The 22814-nt window shown below is 42.6% G+C and overlaps 1 protein-coding gene across 1 annotated transcript in view; it reads left to right on the top strand.

Annotated features, from left to right (window-relative positions):
* The window catches only part of USP43 (ubiquitin specific peptidase 43), a 629533-nt gene that overhangs the window by 427395 nt on the left and 179324 nt on the right, over nucleotides 1-22814 (top strand). The gene's annotated exons all lie outside the window — the stretch shown is intronic.

The raw sequence follows: 22814 nt of genomic DNA, 5'->3' as shown, positions 1-22814 counted from the left end.
ATCAGTATTTGAAGAATTTAGCTAGGTGCAGATTTAAACCAAGGAGCAAAAATGAATTCATCCCCCGAGAGAAGAAGAAAGTTCCTATCTCTTCCTTATAAGCACTGTATTATCTTTGGGGAAAGAAGTGGGGTTGCGGCTTTATTAAGCAAGATAAGTTTTATATGCATTATAAAAAGTTTCAAAAAAAATGTTCTTTTTGTACAATTCATGCCATATGATTAATTATAAGACAATGAAGATCATGACACCGGTAGTGTCTATTATGATGGCTATATTATAAGGGTATATTGATATGAGGGAAAATGCTTTGTAAATTGTCATAGTGCAATAGATGCCAGTTGATCTCTGCCTTTTCCTTCCCTTCAAATTCAATAAGCAGAATTAGCATATTCATAAATGATATCATGAACATCAGTGTTCATGATATCATTCATAGACACACCTTATCTAATGATGTTCTCTAAACCTGATTGGCTGCTGTAACTCATGACATAACTTAGTTCTATGGTTTAAAGGCTTAATTACTTCAAAACTAATGATATCGACCAGTTTTTACCTTGGTGTTACAGTGGTTGGGGAGAAAGTTACTAACCACCGGGTGGGCCCTTGTACTGCATCCCCCTGAGCCACAAAAAGATAAAATTCCAACTCTCCAAATACCAGGAATACGTTAACGCTACAGAAATTCTTCCCTTGCGCAAAAAAAAGTAGAAATGTCAGGCATGGCCATTCAAGTAGAATGTGAAAGAAATGCTAAATAGCAAATATAACCCTCTCTTGGGTGGAGGGCTCTAATACAGGGGTCACACAAAGTCCCAGGGCCAATCTTTATCTTCCTGGACCTCTAAGCTTCCTTTCTATGACCAGACTATTGACCACTGGGTGCTGGGGTTCCACTGGCAGGGAGGAGGACAAGCCTCCAGGGCCTTTGGTGCTGGGTGGAGAGGAATGCACAAACAATCTCTTAAGTCCCACAAACACCCCTCAGTCTCTCTCAAACAGTACTCCTGTAGAATCTAAAAACAGGCTGGTTCTTCAATGTAGAAAAGCGCAGGCAAGAGACTTGAAGTGGTGTTCAACAAAAAGATTATTGTAACTTTAAAAAACAGACTTCAAGCCAAAATAGCAAAACTTCTCATCATGAAAAGAACAATGACAAGTCCAAGTGCCAAAAGTCTTTTTATTCATATCTAGCCTCTGAATCAAGGTCCAAGATCCTTTTCCAGAGATAGGAAAGAAAAACTCTCTTCTCCAAACATAGGCAGGGAGATGGTGGTGGAAAAATATTTCCCTCCTTCTCACAGGCAAAGCACAACTTCTCAAAAAAAAAAAAAAAAAAAATCAGTTCTTGCTCCTGGGACACTACTGACCCTACTTTCACTGGGCATAGAGCAAAGCAGCACCCAGCCAACTGCAGATTCCACTTTACCTGGGCGCAGAACACAGACACCTAATCCCACTCTCCTCAGATAGGGGGTAACAGCCCTCCTGGGCTGGGAACCGATCAAAGCAACCAGTTCTCTTAAAAGCAAAAAATAAAAATCCATTCTTCTGAGCTCTTCTTGACAAGGCAGTGCCCTCCAAGTCTATGAATGCTCTAGCCAGGTCACTGTCCTTGAATATCTCAATGTAGCGGGCTGATAGGCCTACTGGGATCCACCAGAAAAAAACTCTCCTTCTCCCAAAAAGAAATTTACATCCAACCACACTGCTCATGCTCAGATAAAGAGTTTTTATAGCCTGACTTGCCTTGCCAGGGTGACAGCGCCCTCCCCACTTTTTTTTTTTTTTTTTACCTTACTGCTGAACACCACCCAGAAATGTGCAGGAAACATAGGCAAGCTCTGTAGTTAGTTTGGATAGGTTTCTTTTATTTATTTGTTTTTAGTTCTTTAGGCCAGGCACACTAGGTGCCTGGTCCTAGTTGAGCCAGATCAGTGACCTGAAAAGGGTCTAACTTTATTGTATTAGTTTGGTATCTTGGCTCAAAGAAACTGAAATAGTATGACACCAAAAGGGGCAGGGCTGCCTTTAAATAGATTGGATAAATCCCAGAACCCCGGGGCAGTGAAAAACTCCTAGGGATGGTCTAAAAATGCAAAACCCATTCTCTATAGCTGGAAATGGACAAAACATTTTAGTAAGGGAGCAATGCACTCCTTACACAAATGTGATGTTGGCCATTTTAAATCAATTAGTTCTGTAATCCTTTCTTTTAAAAATTGGATTGAACTTGCTTGGCTATTCACAGTGTTGCTTCTAAACGTCTTTTTTGGTTTTTTTTAAATGTGCAAATTGGTTGTGAACACAATTTTGGCTTTGAAATGTAGGAGGTTTTCTCTAGACAACACATAATCTTCTTATCTTTGACATTTTTTTTGGGAGGGGGGGAGAAGAAAGCAAAAAATCAACTCTGCAGATGTCTTTTTTTCTTCATGATTGGATTTAATGTATTCTTTTATTTTTGCACGGCCAGGTGCAAGATACATTTTTTTTTTCTGTGTTAATGTTTTGCTTTTAGTTGGGCTGCATTTTCCCTGTGCTTGGCTGACCTGCTCAGGTTTAGACACTGCTGTTCTAAAGTGGTCCTTCACGTGAGCCATATATCGTAGTGATAGGAGGGGGAGAAGGAGAGAATAATTGATGCTTTGTGAGGTGCTGCCCTGTACTAATTGGTCTGATTAGGAACAAGGTCCCTGACTTACAATGTTTATTAAAATTATTTAAAAAAAAAAATGTTAAAGTAGGAAATGTAATCATCCTGCTTTGGCACTAATCGTTGCATCACTGTTTCCCCAAAGGGGTCAGCTGGCCAGATGTTGTTTGTTTATTATTTTATGTGCTATCTTTTTTTATGAAGTTCTTTTAATAATTTAATGTCTTTTGGCAATTTTTATTATTTGTTTTTATCTCTTGCTGTCAAGCCTCTATTCATATTATGAATGTTTTACGATGTAAGCTGCCCAAAGCTATAGCGGAGGGCAGGTATATAAAAATTAATAAAGACAAAGATGCCTATACTGTACACGTTCCCAATGCCAGTCAGGAAAGGTCCAGAAAGAATGTCCTTATCTCCAAGCTCACACTCTGTGCTTGAATCTTAGCCATTTGGTTAATAGGCAATGGCATTCTTACTTCACATGCAGGGCTGTTTATGGTTGGAAGGGAGAGGGGGCAAGAAAGGCAATTGCCTGGGATCCCAGTACCCACCGCCTTGGGTAAAACTGAGTGATGTCACCGAGGCATAGCTTCAGGGCCCCTGGCACTGCCTGAACCCACTCCTTAGTTTCTGCCCTGGCCCTCAATGTGTCTAATGCTCATTCATAAAGCATTATATTTATTTATTTATTTTTATATACCGACATTCTTACATCAAATGCAAATCATACCGGTTTACATAAAACAGAAAAATGACAAAGCCTTACATAATGACAATGTGTCTAATGCTCATTCATAAAGCATTACATAATGACAAAGCCAGCTGGTTACAAAGACCTCTGACCACCTACATCCCTACTAGAAATCTCCGCTCTACCAACACAGGCCTACTCCCCATTCCCCCCACAAAGGAAGTACATAAAGTCTCCACGAGAGAACGCGCCGCATCCGTAGCGGGTCCTCACCTATGGAACAACCTCCCAACCGCTCTCAGAACTGATCCTTCCACACCTACCTTCCGAAAAAACCTCAAAACCTGGCTCTTCAGGAAAGCTTTCACCCTAGACAAATAACCCTGCCACAGCCCCCCCTCCCACCTTATATCATGCCCCACCCTTCCTCTGTACATAGTTAATTTATTAAACCTTTTATATATGCTGTATTAAGTTATGCTATTCAAGCATGTTATAATAATTGGTGTAAAACCATTATTGGTATATAGCCAGTTACTCAGTTAAGCTGTTATAATGTACTATGTCATTACAAGGTTCGCCTTAGACATATTGTTATATGTAAACCGATGTGATATACCAGATCGAATGTCTGTATAGAAAAAAAAAAAAATAAATAATGCCAGTTCTGTTCATATGTAATCACAGTGCCTAGGAGCTAGTTTTGGTAAGCCAGGCCCAGTGACACCTGGAATCTCCCCATTTTTATCTGCTACTGCACTGCTATGCATAAACCTTGGAGTCAAAATATCCCCTGAACACTTGAACCCACTAGCCAGGTGGGTAGAAATGTCCTTTCAACCTATTTGATAAACATCTGTCATGGCTTTACTGCTGTAGCCTCCCAGCGTGCCCAATGCCTGCAAACTTTGAGCTAAAGCATTCTGTATCTTTAAATCCAGTCTCTTGCCAGGGGTCTCGGGCATTGCAGCAGGAGAAAGCAATCTTGTCCTAGTTCTGACATGATGGCCTTAGTTATTATACTGCAAAATGGGTTTTGCATTTGATATGAAGACAGCTTCTCGCTAGGCTCCATGCAAATTAGCAACAATCAGGGCTCCCTTGTATTGATAGGGATGGCCTTTGAAAAACGTATTCTCCCCCCCCCCCCAACCACCATTTGCAAATGAGGTCGCTGCATAATGTTAATCCACGAGGATGGGAAAATCTGTGAAGTTATTGGCGTAAATCATCAAACCAGAAAGCCTGCAAATTTAATGAGTGTAATGAACCATTAAAAGGCCTTCTCTCCAGCACCATTAATCTGCACGACAAGACGTAGATTTATGCTGGAGGTGTTCATCCAGAGAGAGAGCACATTTCAGAAAAGGTAATGGCTTAAGCGTACATTGTAGTTTGAGAAAGCGCTGTGATTTTTCTCCTTGTGCATATTAAAGGCTTCTGAGTTTCAATCTCTTGTGCAACGAGTGGGTGAAAGGGGAACCTCAAGCACAACGTGACCAGGCTAGGAGCTGCCACCTTATCAAAGCTCTGGCCAGGGAATCAAATCAGGGGGTGATCTGCATTATTTTGTTAAATCTGATGTTATAATTTGCATGCAGGTAAAATATTGCATTTGAACCCTAGCGGCTGTTCCCCTAGATTTTTGTCATTTGCTTTTCTAAAAGAATGTAATAATTAAGAAATGCAGGAAAACAATCAAAATTATGTAATGAACCCCTTTACCAGCGTGAAAGCTAAGCATCTCTAGTGCTACAAGAGAGGTACTTAATTACCAGTTCATTTATTTATTTATTTATTTTTAGATTTTTATATACCGGTGTTCCTATATGAAATAAAGATCACATCGGTTTACATTGAAACAGAACATGAAAATTGCCAAAAGGCATTACATAGAACAAGGTTATGAAACTTGGAACAGTGTACATAAGTTCAAAATTTAACAATAACGTTGTAACATTGATGACCAAAAGATAAAGGAGAAAAAAAAAAAAAAAAAGACTTAAACAATTAAGTTGACAGGTCTTATTGAGCATAAAAATTATAACGTATAAGTGAGAAAGTCTCAAGTGTATATTCATACCGTCCATTGGAGTGTATTTAACTTTCTTTAAAAAAATGAGGTTTAAGGTTTGTGTGTTCTGTGTGTTTTCAGTGGGAAGAGTGGGTAGGGGTGCCAGGGTGTGTCTGTGTGTGTGTGTGTAAAATGGGAAGGGGTGCCGGGGTTTGTTGGGGTGAGAAGGGGTGTTGGGGGTTGGGTGGGAAGGGGTGCTGGGATAACAAGTGGCGCCAGGATATGAGTACTTGGGTAAGGAAGGGTATCCGGGTTTGTGAGTTTGGGGTTTAGATATCAGTGGACACGGGGTGGGCTCTTCTGTATTTTCACTTACTTGAACCCTGCTACATCTCAATCAATTTCCCATCTATTAACTTACAAATAAAAGTATACTTTATTTAAAATAGAGTTTAAAAAATTAAGGCATTATAGATTTGATTTACCAAGGCATTTTTCCTATTCTTTGGCTATGGGAATAAAGCTTAGAATTTATTTATTTGATTTATATTCCACCTTTAGGCACTTCAAAATGGATTACATTCACTGCAGGTATTTTTCTATCCCCAGAGGGCTTACAATCTAAGGGGTAGATCTACTAAGCCAGGACAAGGCTATATAATGTGTGTAAGACAGCGTTTAGTGCGTGATATTGTCAAATTGCGGCAATATTTTGGACTAAAACACACCTCTCTTACAATTTGCATACATAAATTTTGCAAAATCATGCAAAGCAGCTAATGCCTAGGAAATCCTAAGCATATAAAATAATGTGGCTGATTTAGAAAAAAATCAGCTGTATTATTTTAGCGAGTTTGAAAGACGTGTAGTTATTTATTTTCTGTGGACATTGGGATGCTAGTGTGCATTCTGATGTCCCTGAGAGGTCTCTTAAAATCACATGCTCAAAAATAACTACCCCTCTTGCTGCTATAAAATCCCCCCAAGGGTCTACCAAAAGCCCTGCATCCAATCCCCTTACATCGAGGCAGCACGGGCACAAAACAGAAAAAGAAAAAGAAAACAATGTGTGGCAATGTCCCGCCCCTTCCCAAACCCCTCCCCTTTGTAGAAAATACTCCTCAGCAAAAGACATCCTGCCCTAGTCCACTCTCCCCACAATATATCATTCCTGAGATCTAGTCTCTCTATCCCCCTCTCACCAACCCCCCTTATATTAAAGAGAGATCCTGGTGGTCCAGGGTAGCCCTGAACTTCCCCATGCCTTTAGAAGACTCAGTGGTACAGTGTGGCCTGCAGTGTCCCCTAGATCTGATCCAGTTCACGCTTTGTTAGTGATAGGGGAAAAGGCTGGCCAATGCTCTTTTGAAACATGGCTTCGACTGGGCCTGGAGCTAGAGGGCATTCTGGGCTGCCATGCATCACCAACGAGTCTTTTAAAAGTATGGGAGGTTGGGTGGTTAGGGGTCTTGGTAGACACCCAGAGGAGATTTTATAGTTGCAAGAAGGTTAGTTGTTTTTGGGCCTGTGACTTTAAGAGACTCTACTGAGCTGGGAGAAGCAGAGAGAAGCAGCAGAGAGAAAGAGGTCCAAGAAAACAAGAAGAGAGAAATTGAGGCCCAGGTGGCCACCGGTGAACCCCCATCTCACTGGTGGCTGAAGAATAAAGTAAGCGAGAAGCCCCAGTGCCTATCCCATTGGCAACTGAAGAAAGAAGTGAGAGAGAAGCCTGGGTAGCTGGCGGTAGACGTCAGCTGAAGAAAAATGAAGTAAGAGAGAGGCCCAGTGGTCACCAATAGTCCCCATCCCTCCAGCAGCTAAAGAATAAGAAGAAAGAGGCCCAGGTTGCCCCTGGGGGACTTCGTCATACCGATGGCTGAAAAATAAGAAGAGAGAGAGAGAGGCCCGGTTAGCTGCTGGTGGACACCCTTGTCGTCAGTGGCTGAAGAAATGACACTCAGGCTTGAGTGAGAGAGCCAGCATTTGAATTGTGTGTGAATTTTAAATGAGAGAGAGTGTGTGTGTCAGTGAGAGCATCTGTGAGAGGGAGTGTATGTGACTATGTGACCAGCGAGATCGTTCATGTCAGTGAGAACATGTGAATAATAGAGCATGAGTGAGATTAAGATGGAATGTGTGTATGTCAATGCCTGTGTAAGAGAAGTGGCGCATGTGTTTGAGAGAGAGGGAGTGTGTGGGTGCATATGAGAGGGAGAGATGTATTAGAGAGTATGTGTGTGTGTGTGTGTGCGCGCGCGCGCATATGTGAGATAAAGGAAAAAGTTTGTATGTAAGGGAAGACCCCCCCCCCCCCCCAATTTGAGATGCTTTTGGTTGTAGAAAGCAGGAGCAAGTTCTCATGTTTCATTCGATTGATAACTGTTTTAGTTGTTTCTGTTTTTGCGTCTCAAAATGACCACAAGATGGCACCTTTAAAGAGCTAACAATTGCTGTTTATGGGATAAGGTGATGGGGTGGGGGAATGATGTGTGTGTTCCCTTAAATATGTGGGGGGTTTTCACTGGGTGAGCAAGGTTTAGTGGGGAGGTATAAAAGTGGGAAGTTTTTGGTGGGTTCTGCCCTTTTGCTTTCTACCCTTCTTAGGATAGGGACATGTGAATGAGATCTCCGGAGATGTAGTCATCTAGAAAAGCCAGTCTGCGGGCTGGTAGGCCCAGGGACACTTCCAATGGGAACTGGGCCCTACTGGGGCTCTTTCCCTCAAGGAGACAGGCCAGAGGCCAAGATATGGTGAGGGGTTCTCCTCCTCCTGCTGAGGAGTTGACCCAAAACTGGGATAAAGTGGTAACGGTTCCTCCCCTTGAGGAAAAAAAACAAAGATGGAAGGAGTTGGGGGAAGTCCTAAGGCTAAGGGTATCCCAGAAGCCTGGTGCTTGGAGGATGCTGGGGGAAACCTGCATGTCTTTGGGATGGAGGGTGTGAAAAGCGCTTGGGTAAAGACCTTGAGTCATGAGTTATGCATGGGAAAAGAAATTGCATTTTGTCCCCTTTGGATGTGAATAATTCTATGGGTATGGCAAAAGTGTAAACCCCAATCCTGAAAAAGAGTTTGGACTGAGGTAACCTTAAAGAAGAATCTGAGAGGTGAATTTTAAAAGCACCCAGATGCATGCGCATCTCCCACTGAGTGAAAATCTCATTCAGATTCAAAAAGAGGCATGGTCTGGGTGGAGCGAGGGCGTTTCAGGGTGGGACCAAGAGATGTGCATGGAAATACTTGTGTGACCAGGTCCAGTGTTGCATAACTTTACTTCTGCTATTGAGGAGTTTTATGTCTAAATAAAAGTCTTTCCATGCATTGTAGAAGAGTTTCTGGGGCCTGGGTTAATTGGGGGAAGTGCAGGCTAATGAACCAGGGGGGTCTTGAGGACTTAGCTCTAGACTGGACAAACTGGTGAAACTAGTCATGGCATGGACACGGCCAGTCATAAAATTCCCTCACACAGCTGAAATACAATTTATGTGGCTGGGAGCACACAAGCTTAAAATTTTGTGTGCGCACATGTTATAAAATAGCCGTGTCCCTGGGCGCACACTGACATACACGCACATATATGCACCTACATGCCCTTTTGAAAGTTGCCATCTGAGAGTTCAGACTAGCCTTTGGTGTATAGGGTGGTTGATAGAAGAACAAATGAATACCTATGGAAGTGGAAAAAGAAAGTGAGATTTAAGAAATGTAACCATTAATACTCTGGAGAAATTTGTGGGAGATTTAGAATATTTCCATGGGAAGATTGAGAGGCTTTTCCGGTAATGTCTTATGAATAATATTGGTGGTGAGGAGAAGTAGTGATACTGACTATTTGAATCCTATGAATTCTGAGATATTCAGTATTTTCTTTTTTACCCTATGCAAACATAAGAACATAAAAAACATAAGACTTGCCATACTGGGTCAAACCAAAGGACTATCAAGCCCAGTATCTTGTTTCCAACAGTGACCAAGCCAGGTTTCAAGTGCCTGGTAGGATCCCAAGGGGTAGATAGATTCCAAGCTTCATATCCCAAGAATATGTAGTGGATTTCTGCAACTCTACATTAATAATGATTAATGGACTTTTCCTCCAGGAACTTGTCCAAAACTTTTTTAAACGCAGCTGCACTAATAGCTTTCACCACGTCCTCTGGCAATGAATTCCATAGTTGCTGGCTGGTAAAATCCAGAAATAAAGTTAAAAATTGAAGTTTGAAAGTAATATCTGCTATGGTTATTTTAGCCAGCACTGATGGGCATCATGGGGCCAGAGTTCATGGAGGGAAACTGTAGTGAGTCTTTCCTGTCCAATCAGAAAAGAGAATATAGTGAATTACCACCCCAACTGTCTCTATACAGGTTTACTTTGCCATCTGCATAACCTACTCTATGAATCTACAAAATAAATTTGTAGAGGAAAGACACTTAACCAATAGGGAAACAGTCTCCATTTTATATACTCCAAACTGGGGTTACATGTACCTCTCCCCGTCTCCAACACTCTCCAATAATTCATGACAGTGTCAGAGCAACTGGAAATCAAAAGTTCCCAGGTATGGAAAGCAGGGAATTTTTAAATCTTTATTAAATTGAATGGTATTTGATGCATTTGCTATTTTGAAATATCTTGTTGGTGTTGTCTGGAAAAACTCAGCAAATGAGGATGTCCCAAAGCCTTATCAAGCAAACAAAAGAAAAACCTGTGTGGCTCCCTGCCTTCAAGTTGTGACTGTTCCATTTTGTGCAGTCAGGGTTTGCAGACATGCTTTTGCTTCTTGTTCTGACTCGCACCATTGATTCCCTGATAGATCTAGATTTTTAATTTTGCCAGGTAGATCAAAGCAAAACGCAGCTGTCGCTTTACAAGATCAGCACAGATTGGCCCAAAGACTTTACACTTAGCAGACACATGCACAGAAAAGTCTTGAAAGATCATAATCGGCCGCCCTTCGTAAGAGAGCTCCATGCGTTTGCGATATTCCTGCATTATGCGGTAGGGATGTGAATCGTTTTAGGACGATTAAAATTATCGTCCGATAATTTTAATATCGTCTTAAACCGTTATGGAACACAATACAATAGAGATTCTAACGATATATCGTTATAAATCGTTAGAATCGTGAGCCGGCACACTAAAACCCCCTAAAACCCACCCCCGACCCTTTAAATTAAATCCCCCCCCAAATGACTTAAATAACCTGCGGGTCCAGTGGCGGTCCGGAACGGCAGCGGTCCGGAACGGGCTCCTGCTACTGAATCTTGTTGTCTTCAGCCGGCGCCATTTTCCAAAATGGCGCCGAAAAATGGCGGCGGCCATAGACGAACACGATTGGACGGCAGGAGGTCCTTCCGGACCCCCGCTGGACTTTTGGCAAGTCTTGTGGGGGTCAGGAGGCCCCCCCCAAGCTGGCCAAAAGTTCCTGGAGGTCCAGCGGGGGTCAGGGAGCGATTTCCCGCCGCGAATCGTTTTCGTACGGAAAATGGCGCCGGCAGGAGATCGACTGCAGGAGGTCGTTCAGCGAGGCGCCGGAACCCTCGCTGAACGACCTCCTGCAGTCGATCTCCTGCCGGCGCCATTTTCCGTACGAAAACGATTCGCGGCGGGAAATCGCTCCCTGACCCCCGCTGGACCTCCAGGAACTTTTGGCCAGCTTGGGGGGGGCCTCCTGACCCCCACAAGACTTGCCAAAAGTCCAGCGGGGGTCCGGAAGGACCTCCTGCCGTCCAATCGTGTTCGTCTATGGCTGCCGCCATTTTTCGGCGCCATTTTGGAAAATGGCGCCGGCTGAAGACAACAAGATTCAGTAGCAGGAGCCCGTTCCGGACCGCTGCCGTTCCGGACCGCCACTGGACTCGCAGGTTATTTAAGTCATTTGGGGGGGGGGGTCGGGAGGGTGGGGGATTTAATTTAAAGGGTCGGGGGGGGGTTTTAGGGGGTTTTAATGTGCCGGTTTTGCGATTTTACGTTTTTTTCGATTTTTCACGATTTTTCACGATATTTTACCCCCCCAAACGGCAACAATACGATTCCCTCCCCCTCCCAGCCGAAATCGATCGTTAAGACGATCGAGGACACGATTCACATCTCTATTATGCGGACCTTATGGGCAAAATTTAAAATTTTCGCCAGCACAATGCGTAGTTTGGATGGGTTCGTGGTCACTGCAACCACCCGATGGACTCGTTCAATCTGCAAAGGTCCCTTCAGATCTGACAGACTTAACTCAGAGGGCAGCCATTGCTCTAAAATGTCATGTAATTTCCCGTCCGAGATGTTGTCTTCAAAGCCTAGGAACCGCAAATTGGAGAGCTGAGATCTGCTTTCCAGATCGTCTATTTTCAGTTCTTGGGCCCCCACCATTTTCTCTAGTTTTTCCACTTTCGCTGTCATTGCGAGTGTGTCATCTTCAACCAGGCCGACCCTGGCCTTTGATATTATCAAAGCGGGTCTGGAAGTCAGATATGGAGTTTGTAACCTCCGCAATCTGAGCAGCTAAGTCATCAAAACGAGTTGCAAACTCTGCAACGACGGCTGTAGTCAGGTCAGTGACAGCTGTCTTGTTAAGGACTACTTGAGGTGTAAGCTTCTTAGTGGTGGCCATTTTCCCCTCTGCGATACTCGGCCTCTCCTTTTCTTTTTTTGCTGTCCGGGTAGATATATCAGAGCAGTAGCCCCCCGTTGTTGTCCGGCGGATGATGAACCTCTTTACCAGAGTTGAAGCACAAAGAAAAGGGAGGTTAGGATCCGAATGTTACTGGATCTGGAGGGAAGGCACCCAGAGCCTTGGGAAAGACAACTTTCCCTGATCACCACGTCACGTGATCTTTTATTTTTTTTAAGAAAATTGTGGATTCCACTTAGAAGAACTCATGTTGACCTGGCTCAACGGCTCAGAGCTGCCTTGTGAAACCTGGGTTCCTTTCTCTCTGCTTCTCAGCTGGGGATGCTGAAGTGGCAGCCCCCTGGTGGAAGGGGGAGGAACAATGGGAAGGGTGTCCAAGCTGTCACACATAACAGCAACACTTAGGGGTAGATTTTAAAAGGTTGCGCGCGTGCGTCCATGTGCACGCGCTTCCCGGCGCGCGCACAGGGACACCTGATTTTATAACATGCGAGCACAGGTGCGCACATATTATAAAATCGGGGGTCAGCGCACACAAGGAGGTGCACAGTTGTGGAACTTGCGCTCGCCCACACCCATGGCCTTCCCCCGTTCCCTCCCAGGCCACTCTGATTTCGAAGCGGCCTCAGAGGGAACTTCCTAACCCCCTAACCCAACCTCCCGTCCCCTAACCCTCCTGCCCCCTAGCCCTATCCTAAACCCCCCCCGAACTTTATTTTACCTGTTGCGCCTGCCGGCAGCCTGCCAGCCCACAATCCTCTTTCACAGCGGCAAATGGCCACTGTGCCAGAGGCCTCTGGCCCCGCCCCCTCCCTGCCCCTTTTTCGAAGCCCTGGGACATACGTGTATCCCGGGGCTTTATACGCGTCTCCGGGCCTTTCTAAAATAGGTCCGGGCGCGTAACCCCACCTACGTGTGTAAATCCAATGGATTTACTCGCGTAGTTTTTTGAAAATCTGCCCTTTAGTGTCCAGTCTTGTGGTGCATCTGTACTGAGGTCTGTGGTCTTTAGTTGAGGATAGGAGAGAGGGTTAAAAATGCATCAAAGGTATAAAAAATATATTACTATCTAGGCACCATTTTTGAATTATATGGATCAAATGAACAGAGAAAGCAGATCATCCCCATATTCAGCCTTTTTATCTGGGACTCACCAGCGACATTTGTAGGCATTTGCTGTTCCCCCCACATTGGTGTCTCTAGTTCAGTCTGCACGTGAGAAATGGAGGTGCATGCTTTCATCTAATAAATGCAAAGTTAAGAATAAAATGAAAGCAGTTGGGAGTCCTGCAGCCTTCGCATTAAGTCAAACTGTTGAAAAATAAAGCTTCAAGGTTACTATGCGAGTTCACTTGGGTGTGTGGAAATAAAGGTCAATTTAAACCAAGACGTTTAACTTTTTAATATAAGCTGGTTTTTATTTTGCCATGGATCTCCTGATTTTTTCATGTTTAGAGCTCTTGGAGGAAAAATCTTTACAAGCACTGTCCTCATACCCTACTGTGCCCCGTCTTATGATTTTATATATATATATATATCAGCCTCAGACTTCCAGTGTTCATTCTTTGTGCTTTGTCCAGCTGGAGACAGCAGCCCTGTAAATAGATCACAGCCATGCAGGAATGATTTAATAATTTGCTGATTTGCATTTTAGGACCAAAATATCTGTTGAGACTTTATTTATTACATGGCTAATTTTAGTCATCCGTCATTAGTTAGCATTTCTAATATTTCATCTTGGCAGCTATTATCAGATGCCATGAATCAAAGCACATTGTAGATACTTCATGAGGGAAGGGTCAGGATAGCTTTGATAGGATGCCTATAGGAATAAAGCACACACATTCAGTGAATGACTTCAGTCATGTCTATAAAGAGTCAAATGACAGACACAGCTACAAAGTAGTTGATGGCAGATAAAGACCAATTGGCCCATTCGGTCTGCCCAGTTATTCCTGTCCTTGCTGCTGCCTCGGATTGTAGAATATTGCCCTTTATCCAAGTCAGTTTTTGTCTTCCTCCTTGGTTCTCTTTTGTCCTGGGTAGCTGAGCATACAAGTTCCCATGCTTAGGCCAACACTCAGCAGCCTTACCCCAACTCATGTCTTAACCACCAAGCTTTGTAATAATCTGAGCAACTACCAAACAAGTGAGGCTCTTTCCTGAAACTCTGGTCATCTAGGCCCTATTGACCTTGCAGACAGGTACCCAGTCACCGCCAACCTGACAGCATTGATCTGGTTGGTTTCTGAGAAGTTTTAGCTTGTTGCCACTATGGTCTCAGTGTCGCTATGGCTTGTGTCCTTTATTTGTCCTTTGTTTTCTTCTTATCACCTCCTTTTTACTCTCCTTACCTTTACTCTCCCGACCCTTCTCCTACCACTATCCTCTATATCTGAACCAAGCATGCTTGAATTGCTGAGAAGACTAGACTAGAAATTGTGAGCATTTGATGGGAATTATAAGTACAAACCTAGATCTACAGAGTAGCCAAGAGACGTAAACTTCCAGCCAGTCCTGGTCTTTAGCATGGCTATACAAGTTTAATGGTAAAATATAGTGTTGGCAATAATACACATTGTCTTTGCAATATTTATTGTGTGTCCTTGAAATTACATGCCAGTGTATTGTAGCATCTGTAATCCCTCTTTCTACCATTTGGAATCGTTGCTGCAGGCACTATAATGCATTAGGATGAGGTTGTCAGAAATCAAGGACTGGCCCACAATCTCCCTTCCCAAACTACATGACCCATCACCTCCTTTTCCTCTGCCTTACACAGAGATTTATCATTTTTTCTGTGCTGTCTTTTATTGCTGACCAAAGTTCCTCTGTACCATTCAGCTTTTGGATTCCCATCTCAACACTATCACACATAAAAACATGACAGCAGAAAAAAAAACCCCACATGCCCTATCTAGTCTGCCCATCTGCCCAACTAATTTAGCTTTACGATTCCCATTACTTCCTTAGAGATCCCCTGTATTTATTCACTGATTTCTTGAATTCAGATACCCTTTTTGTCCCCACCACCTCCACTTGGAGGCTATTCCATGCATCTACTACCCTCTCTGTAAAAAAATATTTCCTAAGAATACTCCTGAGTCTACCCTCGTTCATCCTCATCCCGTGACCTCTTGTTCTAGAGCTTCCTTTCTTCTTTTGTTTTCAAAATTTATATTCTGCTTTTCAAAGCAGATTACATTCAGGTACTGTAGGTATTTCTGTTGAAAGAGGTTCCCTCCTGTGCATGGAAATGTTTGAGATATTTATTTATTTGCAAGTCTTCTGTTCCGTGATTCCACTACAAGTTCACCACAGATTACAAATTTCACATACATAATACAACAGTAATAAAAATAATAAAATACAAAAAAATAATAATTATTAAAACTTACAAATTAACAGACATTAACAATTAAATGCAAAAATAATAAAATACATGAGTAGAATTATCCTGTCTACCCAAATGTCTGGATAAATAACATTGGCTTGACCTTCTTGTGAAACTTTAGTCTACCTCCATACATATTTCTAGTGGGGAGGTAGACTTATTCCAAAGTAAAGTTGCTACCAATGAGAAAGATTGCTTTCTTGTAATAAGTGAATAATCTTTAAAACTTGGCACTTCTAACAATTTTTAAGACTGTGAATGAAGCAGGCTTGCAGGAACATAATTATGAAGTTTTACTTTTCAACAATGAGCTTCCGCAAAAATAATCTTGTGCAAGATTGAATAAATCTTAAACTGCACCAGCTCTGCAGTCGGGAACCAATGTAAACTTTTCATATAAAGTTTCACATTTATATCCCAGGGAAGATTATAAATTAACCAAACTGCAAACTTCCTGCAAATACTTCAGTATCCCTATATAAAGGGAATTGCAATAATCGAGGTGGCTTAACACAATAGCTTGGACTACTAATCGGAATTCCCCAGTTAGTTAGTATAGCTGGGTTTAAAAAAGGTTTGGATAAGTTCTTGGAGGAGAAATCCATTAACTGCTATTATTCAAGTTGACTTAGGGAATGGCCTCTACTATTACTGGCATCAGTAGCATGGGATTTTCTTAGTGCTTGGGTACTTGCCAGGTTCTTGTAGCCTGGTTTAGCCACTGTTGGAAACAGGATGCTGGGCTTGATGGACCCTTGGTCTGACCCAGTATGGCAATTTCTTATGTTCATATGTAAATGTCTCTTCTCTAGAGTATACATGTTTAGCTCTTTGAATCTGTTCCCACATGCTTTAGAACGAAGACCACTAACCATTTTAGTAGCCATCCTCTGGACCGACTGCAATCAGATAATATCCTTTTAAAGGTGTATGGTCTCTAGAACTGTGCACGGTATTCCAAATGTTTCACCAGGGACCTATACAGGGGCAATATCACCTTTCTTTTTCTGCTGACTATTCTTCTCCCTATGCAGCCAAATATCTTTCTGGCTTTTACCATTGCTTTGTCCACCTGTTTGGTCACCTTAAATTCATCAGATACAATCACCCCCAGATCCTGCTCTTCTTTCATGCTTAGAAGAACCTCTTCAATATTGTACTTTTTCTCTTGGGCTTTTGCATCCTAAATGCATTACATCTTAGCTACTAGACCCTAGACCATTTCTCAAGCTCCATTAGATCCCTCCTCATGTTTTCCACACCTTGCCGGCTATCTACTCTGTAGCAGATTTTGGTATCATCAGCAAAAAGACAAACCTTTCCCAACAATTCTTCGGCTATGTCACTCACAAAAATGTTGAAAAGAATCTGTCCAAGGACCGCTATTAATGCCCCTCTCCTTGGAGTAAACTCCATTTACCACTACCTTTGGTCACTTCCCACTCAGCCATTTTCTAACCCAGTCATTCACTCTAGGGCCCATACCAAGGGCACTCAATTTATTTATAAGACGTCTATGAGGAACCATTTCTCAAAGGCCTTACTGAAATCCAAGAACACTACATCTAGCACTCTCCATTAATCCATCTATTTGGTGACCCAATCAAAAAAATTGATCAGATTCATCTGGCAAGATCTACCTCTAATAAAACCATGCTGCCTTGGATCTTACAATCCATTGGATTCCAGAAACTGCACTATCCTCTGTTTTAGCAGCAGTTCCATTGATTTGCTCACCATAGAGGTCAGACTAATTAGCCTGTAGTTCCCAGCCTCCTCCTTACTTCCACTTTTATGAATAGGATCCACATCCACTTGTCTCCAGTGTTCTGGACCTACTCCCAACTCTAAAGAAGCATTGAAAAGGTCAGCCAGTGGAGCTGCCAGGACATCTCCAAGATTCCTTATACCCTTGGATGTATCTACTCCTGGGGGAATTCTGCAAAAAAATTTAAAATTCTGCACACAAAAATTTAAAATTCTGCAAAATTCTGCAAACTTTATATTGGTCAAAATAACACAATTTACATGGCAGTCTTTAAGTAATCACAATGTATCCAAAAATCCCCAAACCTCAATAATTAACATTCAATAGCGCAATTCATTATATGAACTTCATACTAGGCGTCATAGTGTGGTAATCCATACCATTTTGTCACTCTGCCTTATGCTTAATCATTGGTCAGTCCTTTTTTTTATAATATTTTTTCATGTGCAAGTGCTCCGTGTATTAAAACTTTCACTATAAGATACTTCAGTATTTAAACTTTCTTCTCAATACTTATCTTGAGATGACATAGTTTCTTTGCATATTATAATTGCAGCCCGAGTCTCTCCAAACCGATGGTCCTTAGCAATATGACCAATCTCACATTGCCTCACCGTGTCTGTGCCCGACACTGTACAGGGTTTCGGACGTCATCGTCCTTCCTCAAGGGCAAAGATTCATTTCAGGTTCATAATGGCTCTCAGCGTTTTTTGTGCATCTGAAATGAATCTTTGCCCTTGAGGAAGGACGATGACGTCCGAAACCCTGTACAGTGTCGGGCACAGACACGGTGAGGCAATGTGAGATTGGTCATATTGCTAAGGACCATCGGTTTGGAGAGACTCGGGCTGCAATTATAATATGCAAAGAAACTATGTCATCTCAAGATAAGTATTGAGAAGAAAGTTTAAATACTGAAGTATCTTATAGTGAAAGTTTTAATACACGGAGCACTTGCACATGAAAAAATATTATAAAAAAAAGGACTGACCAATGATTAAGCATAAGGCAGAGTGACAAAATGGTATGGATTACCACACTATGATGCCTAGTATGAAGGTCATATAATGAATTGCGCTATTGAATGTTAATTATTGAGGTGTGGGGATTTTTGGATACATTGTGGTTAGCATATCTTACAAGAAGATTCAGTGGTCGATGACAGGGGGTAATTGTGAGTCTTTAAGTAATTACATTTTAAATTAATACAGAAACAAGTTATTATTTAAAGATGCAGAATTTTAAATATTTTGAGCAGAATTTCCCTAGAAATTCACTGTAAGAGTGTCCCTTCCACTCGCTCTTCCTACTCCCCTGGCCACTTTGCCCTTTCAGGCCCCAACTTCTCCACCTGCCAGTATCTCTCCCCTCCACCTCTAGGCTCAACCCCTTCCACTCTATTGCCAGTCCCAGAGTTTGACCCCGTTCTCAGTACTGCCCCTCACACAGGCTCCCTCTGCCCCTCCCTCTCTCACATACATGCTCCCTCTCTCTAATACACATACACACACCCTCATACAGGCTCCCTCACACACACACACACACACACACACACACACATCACCTCATACAGGGCCCTCTTTCATGCATACACACCCACACAAGCTCCCTTTCTCTCTCACACAATCATCCTCACACAGGCTACCTATGTCTCTCTCGCACGCACCCGTTCACACAGGCTCTGTCTCACACATACACAATCCCTTCACACAGGCTAGCACCCTCACATACACACGATTTCATTTTCATACACACGAGCTCCCAATCTCTCACACACATACACACTCCTTCACAATCTCCTCATATAGGCTTCCTCTCTCTGAAACCCACACTCAAGCATCCCCCCCCGCTTTCTTACCTCCCATGCTCTCTTTCACACCCTCCTACTCTCTCTCACCCTCCCCTCTCCTCTCTCAAACACACACACACACGTTCTCTCTCACCGGAGCCTTCCATCTTCGCCCCATTCATGGCACACGGGGGCCTTCATCTTCACCAAGAATGGAGCGCGTCCCGCGGCACACGTGGGACGCGCTCTGTTCCCGGTATGCTGGGGGTCTCCTCTGCTATTTTCTGCACAGAATTTGGCGCAAATTCTGCCCTCTGCAGTAGCGCAGAATTCCCCCAGGACTAGATGTATCCCATCCATCCCCATCACCTTATCAACTTTTCTGAAAATCAGTTTAGGTTTACCTCGCTTCTAATTTTATTTGTGTTTGGTTTAGTGGTTCTGCTCATGGTCCTTCTGTAGTGAACACCGAACAGAAATATTTGTTCAGCAATTTTGCTTTTTTTTAGCATATTCTGCATATTCCTCCCCTTCATCTCTGAATTTCATAATGGCACATTTGCATTTCCTTCTCTCACTAAGATATCTAAAAAAAAATTCTTCCATTTTAATTTTTGCAATCTGACCACGTTCCCAGCTTAGTTTTTACAGATATTGTTGCTTATCTTCCTCTTTCTGTGATCTCTTGTAGTTTGTGAATGCTAACCTTTTCTCCCTTACCTTTTCAGCTACTTCTTTAGAAAACCATAGCAGTCTCTTTTTCCCTTTATTTACTTTCCTAACAAAAAGGTTAGTTGCTTTTTAGTTTTACCCATTCATCTTCTACTGTCCCCTAGATTTTCCCATCTAGCTAATGACTCCATAAGGTACACCCCCATTTTAACACAATTAGTTTTCCTGAAGCCTAGATCCCTCACTTTGAATGAACCTTCATTTTTCTTTTAATACTGAGCCATACCACTGGATCCCAGATGATCATCCACTACAACATCAGAAATATTGTCCCCATTGGTAAACACCAGGTCCAGTATCTCTGTCTTCTATTACCAGTTGACAGAGCAAGTCTCTTTGCAGAGAATCCAGGATTTCCCTGCTTCTAGAAGTCACTGAAGCCGGGATGTCCCAATCAACATTTGCCAGATTGAAATCCCCTAGTAATAGCGCCTCCCCTTTCACTGCAATTTTATAAATATCCTCCATTAAATCTCTATCCGTTTGTTCTGTCTGGGGCACATTTTATAAAAAAGCGCGAGCGCGTACTTTTGTTTGCGCACCAGGCGCAAACAAAAGTACGCTGGATTTTATAAGATACGCGCGTAACCCTTTGAAAATCTACCCCTCTGTGATAGAACTCTGTATATTACACCAATATAAATAGATGTTCCATTCCCTCTTTCCAGATTAACCCACAGTGCCTTCTCTGTACCTCATAAGCCCTGCAATTCTGTTGCTTTAATATTAGCTCTTGCTGAGCTGGTTGGAGAACCCTATCTCCTGGCTGCACATTTCTCTCCTATTATTACTCTAGTCTATCTTCATCATAGCAAATCCCTGCTGTAGAGGCCAGAATTTAATTCATCTTGAAAGTCCTCCTGAAATCTAAGACCCAAATCTTAGTATATTTTAGTTCTGGTCAGAGTTTAATATTGAATCACATAGTACAATGATCACTGAATGTTTCTTCACTATGAGGTCAGTGACACTGTCTCCATTTGTCAGTATCAAATCCACCGTATCCTCTCTCTTCTCCTGGGCTCTTTAGTTGCCTGAGAAATGTCCCTTGCAGGATATCCAGGACCTCTCCTCATTTAGCTGATGTTTAGGGACTTTGTTTTTAGTTTTTATAATATTTCCCCTGGGAATTTCAATGTTATAACAAAAAAAAAGTCAGTGGAAAAATGTCTTTGTTATAACAAACAGGAGAAAAATCAGTGGAAAAGTCATTTTTCCACTGACTTTTTTTTATTATAGCATTGAATGTTCCATGAAAAATAAAATAAAAACTAAAAACGAAGGTCCCTACTGATGTTGCAGCAGGTATGCTCCAGTCTACATCCACTAGACTGTCATTACCTAAAATCAGGACTTCCTCTTTGTACACCATCCTGGTGATGCCTGTTATGTCTGAGTCCATCTCTTTTCCCTGGGAAGTCTATACATGTATGTCAAAATTTCTCTTAAGATTTTCCTGGAAAACCTACAATAATCAATTTCTCCCTGCTCTCCTTAATTTCACTGGCTACTACCTTATTCCTAATCTAATGGATCCTATATCACATTACAAGTAAGCCCTGGGTACATCATAGGTTAGCTAATGCAGTGTAAGTTAGTGAATGAGGGGGGCGGCACCATTCATACACAGCCCCTCCCTTTGGGGTCGCTGGAATGGCTGACACCTTTGAGAGACTTTTTAAGCAGCTCTGTCCTGGGAGATCTGGGGGTAGGGTAGCTTGCTTGTGAAGTTATAGGAGGAGTGTAGGAGCTTTGGCCTAAATTTGATTTTGGGCCTGTTCTTAGGACTAGCAAACCCTGCTGGAAGTTTTTGAGTTGGGTCAGAGATCTGCCCTGCCTGTTCATTCTTTGGTGGGTAAGGACTGATCTTGGGTTGCTTTTTTTTTGGGCTTTTAAGAGACTTTTTAGTTGTAGGAAGCCTGGTGAAACCCTGTGAACCTTCTGGGCTCAGGGCATGGGGAACCCTGTGTCTGGGGCTGCCCACTTAGGGAAGACCTGACCCTCTATGCCCTCAACGAGGACAGAGGAGGGTGGTGACCCGATGTCAGGACCTTCCAGTGTTTATATCAGTTGCAGGGAAAGAAGATTTTTTTTTAAAAAAGATCTAGGAGGAGGTTTTAGCTGCCTTCAGAAGGAAGAACTAGAGCTGTTTGTTCCAGCCTGAAACCCCTCCCATCAGGGATTGGTCTAAACCAAGAGAATACTGAAACCCAGTTAAGTGTGAGTAAAGAAATAATTGAGAACACTGAGGACACCCATCTGGAGTCTTCACACTGGGGAGAGAGAGTTGGGACTCTGTGCAGAAACATTATTGTTTCATTTTTACCAGTTTCGGAAAGGAGTTTTCTACCCGGCTAAAGGATTCCCTGCCCTCCTGGGACCTCTACTTAGCTGAGCCCTGGAGGATGGATGTGTCCCTTGCCCTATTTTAGAGATTCCTGCACAGATTGAGGAGAGAGACTGTAACAGACAAAGAAATCATGTAGTGCTGTGGATTGAGTTCTATTCTCATCTGACGTTTTGCAACGGTAAAGGCTTTTAATTTGGGACACTAACCAAGTGACTCCAGTGTGGTTATTGGCACATACTGCATCCACAATGAGGCAAAACCCTCTCCCAGGGACCGGAATGATGGTACAAAGGATCACCCCCTAGCACTCTGTGCCTTGAAAGTAAATCTTCCCCCCCCCCCACCAACCAACAAAGGATCCTGACTCTGGGGGAACGAGAATAATGGTAAAGGTAGCCATGAGTGGTTCCAGCCCTGAAGAGACTATTAAATCTTCTATGGCCCCACTGGAGTGTAGGAAGTCCCCTGGGGTGGGGTTTCACTAATATAAATAGTTCAGGCTACTACTGTGTACTTAATACTTTTCTCGTGTTCCCCTTTTCTCTATTCTGTTTCTTCTATCAAGTCTTTTTTAAACATTATTTCCAACTATTATTGAAACAGGTAAAAAAAAAAAAAAGCGTTCTTCCTGTTCCATGGGTAACTGACAGTTTTCTAAATCTTCAGCATAATTATAGGTCATTGTTAAGGTCAAACTGGGGTGTTAGGAAAATATTTTTTTTAAAAACCCAGCACTTTTATTTTCCTGTAGGAAATACCATTTTAGAGAGCTCCTGTAAAGCTGTGATGC

Source organism: Rhinatrema bivittatum, chromosome 4, assembly GCF_901001135.1.
Source record: "Rhinatrema bivittatum chromosome 4, aRhiBiv1.1, whole genome shotgun sequence".
In the NCBI taxonomy this organism is placed as follows: domain Eukaryota; kingdom Metazoa; phylum Chordata; class Amphibia; order Gymnophiona; family Rhinatrematidae; genus Rhinatrema; species Rhinatrema bivittatum.
The sequence above is the reverse complement of the archived record's forward strand: the minus strand, read 5'-3'. Positions and strand labels throughout refer to the sequence as shown.